Genomic DNA, 6340 nt, shown 5'->3' on the forward strand with positions numbered 1-6340 from the left:
GATGATCCTTTGAATGCGGAGGCTGGTGGGGTGATAAGTGAGGACAAGGGGGACCCTATCATGTTTCTGGGAGGGAGGAGAAGGAGTGAGGGCGGATGCGCGGGAGATGGGCCGGACACGGTTGAGGGCCCTGTCAACGACCGTGGGTGGAAAACCTCGGTTAAGGAAGAAGGAGGACATGTCAGAGGAACTGTTTTTGAATGTAGCATCATCGGAACAGATGCGACGGAGGCGAAGGAACTGAGAGAATGGGATGGAGTCCTTACAGGAAGTGGGGTGTGAGGAGCTGTAGTCGAGATAGCTGTGGGTGTCGGTGGGTTTGTAATGGATATTGGTGGACAGTCTATCACCAGAGATTGAGACAGAGAGGTCAAGGAAGGGAAGGGAAGTGTCAGAGATGGACCACGTGAAAACGATGGAGGGGTGGAGATTGGAAGCAAAATTAATAAATTTTTCCAAGTCCTGACGAGAGCATGAAGCAGCACCGAAATAATCATCGATGTACCGGAGAAAGAGTTGTGGAAGGGGGCCGGAGTAGGACTGCAACAAGGAATGTTCCACATACCCCATAAAGAGACAGGCATAGCTGGGGCCCATGCGGGTACCCATAGCCACACCTTTTATTTGGAGGAAGTGAGAGGAGTTGAAGGAGAAATTGTTCAGCGTGAGAACAAGTTCAGCCAGACGGAGGAGAGTAGTGGTGGATGGGGATTGTTCGGGCCTCTGTTCGAGGAAGAAGCTAAGGGCCCTCAGACCATCCTGGTGGGGGATGGAGGTGTAGAGGGATTGGACGTCCATGGTGAAGAGGAAGCGGTAGGGGCCAGGGAACTGGAAATTGTTGATGTGACGTAAGGTGTCAGAGGAATCACGGATGTAGGTGGGAAGGGACTGGACAAGGGGAGAGAGAAGGGAGTCAAGATAACGAGAAATGAGTTCTGTGGGGCAGGAGCAAGCTGAGACGATCGGTCTACCGGGGCAGTTCTGTTTGTGGATTTTGGGTAGGAGATAGAAGCGGGCCGTCCGAGGTTGGGCAACTATCAGGTTGGAAGCTGTGGGAGGGAGATCCCCATAGGAGATGAGGTCAGTGACAGTCCTGGAAACAGTGGCTTGATGTTCAGTGGTGGGGTCATGGTCCAGGGAGAGGTAGGAGGAAGTGTCTGCGAGTTGACGCTCAGCCTCCGCGTGGTAGAGGTCAGTGCGACCTCTACCACGCGGAGGCTGAGCGTCAACTCGCAGACACTTCCTCCTACCTCTCCCTGGACCATGACCCCACCACTGAACATCAAGCCACTGTTTCCAGGACTGTCACTGACCTCATCTCCTCTGGGGATCTCCCTCCCACAGCTTCCAACCTGATAGTTGCCCAACCTCGGACGGCCCGCTTCTATCTCCTACCCAAAATCCACAAACAGAACTGCCCCGGTAGACCGATCGTCTCAGCTTGCTCCTGCCCCACAGAACTCATTTCTCGTTATCTTGACTCCCTTCTCTCTCCCCTTGTCCAGTCCCTTCCCACCTACATCCGTGATTCCTCTGACACCTTACGTCACATCAACAATTTCCAGTTCCCTGGCCCCTACCGCTTCCTCTTCACCATGGACGTCCAATCCCTCTACACCTCCATCCCCCACCAGGATGGTCTGAGGGCCCTTAGCTTCTTCCTCGAACAGAGGCCCGAACAATCCCCATCCACCACTACTCTCCTCCGTCTGGCTGAACTTGTTCTCACGCTGAACAATTTCTCCTTCAACTCCTCTCACTTCCTCCAAATAAAAGGTGTGGCTATGGGTACCCGCATGGGCCCCAGCTATGCCTGTCTCTTTATGGGGTATGTGGAACATTCCTTGTTGCAGTCCTACTCCGGCCCCCTTCCACAACTCTTTCTCCGGTACATCGATGATTATTTCGGTGCTGCTTCATGCTCTCGTCAGGACTTGGAAAAATTTATTAATTTTGCTTCCAATCTCCACCCCTCCATCGTTTTCACGTGGTCCATCTCTGACACTTCCCTTCCCTTCCTTGACCTCTCTGTCTCAATCTCTGGTGATAGACTGTCCACCAATATCCATTACAAACCCACCGACACCCACAGCTATCTCGACTACAGCTCCTCACACCCCACTTCCTGTAAGGACTCCATCCCATTCTCTCAGTTCCTTCGCCTCCGTCGCATCTGTTCCGATGATGCTACATTCAAAAACAGTTCCTCTGACATGTCCTCCTTCTTCCTTAACCGAGGTTTTCCACCCACGGTCGTTGACAGGGCCCTCAACCGTGTCCGGCCCATCTCCCGCGCATCCGCCCTCACTCCTTCTCCTCCCTCCCAGAAACATGATAGGGTCCCCCTTGTCCTCACTTATCACCCCACCAGCCTCCGCATTCAAAGGATCATCCTCCGCCATTTCCGCCAACTCCAGCATGATGCCACTACCAAACACATCTTCCCTTCACCCCCCTTATCGGCATTCCGTAGGGATCGCTCCCTCCGGGACACCCTGGTCCACTCCTCCATCACCCCCTACTCCTCAACCCCCTCCTATGGCACAACCCCTTGCCCACGCAAAAGATGCAACACCTGCCCCTTCACTTCCTCTCTCCTCACCGTCCAAGGACCCAAACACTCCTTTCAAGTGAAGCAGCATTTCACTTGCATTTCCCCCAACTTAGTCTACTGCATTCGTTGCTCCCAATGTGGTCTCCTCTACATTGGAGAGACCAAACGTAAACTGGGCGACCGCTTTGCAGAACACCTGCGGTCTGTCCGCAAGAATGACCCAAACCTCCCTGTCGCTTGCCATTTTAACACTCCACCCTGCTCTCTTGCCCACATGTCTGTCCTTGGCTTGCTGCATTGTTCCAGTGAAGCCCAACGCAAACTGGAGGAACAACACCTCATCTTCCGACTAGGGACTTTACAGCCTTCCGGACTGAATATTGAATTCAACAACTTTAGGTCGTGAGTCCCCTCCCCCATCCCCACCCCCTTTCTGTTTCCCCCTCTCTTTTTTTTCCCAATAAATTATAAAGATTTTCCTTTTCCCACCTATTTCCATTATATAAAAAAAAAAACCCACTAGAGCTATACCTTGAGTGCCCTACCATCCATTCTTAATTAGCACATTCGTTTAGATAATATCACCAACTTTAACTTTAACACCTATGTGTTCTATTGTACTATTGTTGTTGACATCTTTTGATGATCTGCTTCTATCACTGCTTGTTTGTCGCTACAACCACACCAACCCCCTCCACCTCTCTGTCTCTCTATCTCTCCGCCCCCCACACACACACCTTAAACCAGCTTATATTTCAGCTCTTTCCTGGACTCGAACTCAAGTTCTGTCGAAGGGTCATGAGGACTCGAAACGTCAACTCTTTTCTTCTCCGCCGATGCTGCCAGACCTGCTGAGTTTTTCCAGGTAATTCTGTTTTTGTTCCCAACAAGTTACTTGGCTACAACAGTAGCATATTTAATAAGTTAACAGTTCTGAACTTTTAAGCACTAAATATATATCAAAAAGCAAATTCCATTGGTATGTATTTCAAGTGTGCATAAAGGATTAGGTCAAGAGTCCTCTACCTAGAACCTTCTATAATTACAGTGTTTTACAGACAAGGGCTAGTGATCATTTTCAAGCACAGTACAAGTATTGTAAACAAATGTTCCCCATCCTAGGGAAACCTTATTTTTAAAAAGAGAAATAGGCTGCAGCCTGATTACATTGATTTAAAAAGATCTCAGAACAGCATATAGAGCACAAGCATGCCTTACATATGGAAGACATAGATCCAATCTCTACTTCACTATGATTCTAATTCAAGGTCGCCGAAGAAGGAAATCAAAAAGGAGTCTCTTCTGTATATCTACTTGAGCTAATCAATGACTTTGATGAAAGGACCCAGTGTTGAGTGTCCAAGTTTGCTGACAATAAAACTAAGCGAGAAAGTAAGCTGTGAGGAGGAAATAAAGAACCTAATTTTAACTCTGGGTGAGATTTTAACTCATTAAAAACCTATTTGCTTTAAAGCGATACAGATAGGTTAAGTGAACAGGCAAGAAGGCAAATGGAGTATAATGTGGGGAAATGTGAGGTTATTTACTTTGTTAGGTAGAATTGAGAGAAACGTTGATCTTTGGTGGGGTGTGCGTTTAAGAACATTAGAAAATAAACATGCAGGTACAGCAAACTATTAAGGCGGCAAATGCTATGTTGTATTTCAACTCCTTGCAATAAAGGTGAAGAGTAAGAAAGTCTTGCGGGAAATGTATATGACTTTGCTGAGATCATGCCTGGAATACTGTGTACTTTTGATCTTTGTACCTAGCAAAGGATATACTTGTCTTAAAGGGGGTGCAACAAAGGTTCACTAGATTGATTCCTAAGATGACACAGTTGTCCTATGAAGAGAGATTGAGGTTAAAAATGAGTTTATAAAAATTAGAGTCGATCTCATTGAAACATATAAAATTTGAAGAGGGCTTGATAGGGTAGAAGCTGAGATGCTTCATTTGAAGTGGAGTCAATGTTGTAATGCAGAGAAACACATCAGCTAAATTACAAGCAGCAAGATCCCACAAATAGGAATGAGATTAATCATCAGATAAACTATGTTTTTCTGAAGCAATGTTATTTAGTGATCTGGAAGAACTCCCTGCTCTTCTTCAAATAATGCCATGAGATGGTTTAAATCCACCTGACTGGGCAGATGGTGCCTCAGTTTAACATCTCAACTAAAAGGTGATACTTCTGACAGTGCAACAATTCTTTAATGCAGACTGAAATGTCAGCTTAAATTATGTGTTCACGTCCAAGATCTTGCCGTACGGGGCACCATTTCAAAGTCTGCTGATGATATGAAACATGGAAGTATTGTAAACCATGAGGAGGATAGTGTAGGACTTCAAAAACACAAACAGGTTAGTGGGATGAGCGGACAGGTGGCATATGAAACTTAATGTAGAGAAGTGTGAAGTGATTCATTTTGGTAGGAAGAACACAGACACAATATAAAACAGAAGCAGAGGGACCTGATGTATATGCGCATATGTCATTGAACATCGCAGGACAGGTTGGGAGCGTGGTTAATAAAACAAATGGCATCCTGGACTTTATCAATAGGAGCATAGAGTACAAAAACAAGGAATTTATGTTAAGTGAGTACAAAACACTGGTTTGGCCTCAACTGGAGTATTGCGTCCAGTTTTGGGCACCACACTTTAGGAAAGATGTGAAGGCATTAGAGAGAGTGCAGAAAACATTGTGATTTGTTCCAGGGATTAGGGACTTCAGTTATGTGGATAGACTGGAAAAGTTGGGAATATTCTCCTTGGAGAAGAGAAAGTTGAGAGGAGATTTGAGAGGTATTCAAAATCATGAGGGGTCTGAAGAGAATAGATATAGAGAAATGGTTCTCATTGGTGGAAGGATCAAGAACACAAGGGCACAGATTTATGGTAATTGGCAAAAGAAGCAATGGCAACATGAGGAAAATCTTTATCATTGCTGAAAAGAGAGACATGCTGTCGAAGCTTTTTGTCTTGCACTAAAAAATGTTTTCACACAAGTGGTTAGGATCTGAAATACACTGCTTGAGAGTGTGGTTGAAAAGGGAATTGGATTATTATATGGATGGGAAAAACTTGCAGGGTGATGGCAAAAGACAGGATTGTGGCACGAGGTGAATTGCTCCTTCAGAGGGCCAGCACAGACATGATGGCTGAATGGCCTTCTTCTGTGCTGTAACCATTCTATGGGCCTATTTTTGTCAGGTGGACACATAAAACAGAGCGGTTCCAAGCCCATCACCTTCCCACCCACCCCTGAGCTCACCCCCATAAAGTGGTAGGTGGATGGATGCTGAAATCAGCAGCCTGCCCACCATATTCAAAATAAATAATCAAGAGTTAACTAAGCTTGTTAATAAGCCCTCCTCCCATAATATGTAGCCCTATGATTCTATGGCGTCTTGAGTGTAGGATTTGAACCAATGATCTTCTGACACAGATGAGAGTGCAGCTAAGGTGGATTTTTTCTAATGTGAATTTTTTCTAATGTGGATGGAAACTTGTGTAAAAGGAATTAAGAGATTCTGTATTAGGGCAAATCTGCAAAATTATATATATGGCGTTAAGTCAAGGGGATATCTTGGCATCCAGCAGCGGTGATGGCAACAAGCAGGTAAACAGCCAATCACATTGAAGCAACCCAGTAAGTTAAAGGCACTTAAAATCCTTCATATTTAATTTAAATTTTCAGATAGCAAAATAAATTATGATTGTTTTAGTTTCTATCATAATCCAAAGTTAGACAAACTCAAAAATTTTTGTTTTATAAAAGGT

The sequence above is a fragment of the Carcharodon carcharias genome, chromosome 17, assembly GCF_017639515.1.
Source record: "Carcharodon carcharias isolate sCarCar2 chromosome 17, sCarCar2.pri, whole genome shotgun sequence".
In the NCBI taxonomy this organism is placed as follows: domain Eukaryota; kingdom Metazoa; phylum Chordata; class Chondrichthyes; order Lamniformes; family Lamnidae; genus Carcharodon; species Carcharodon carcharias.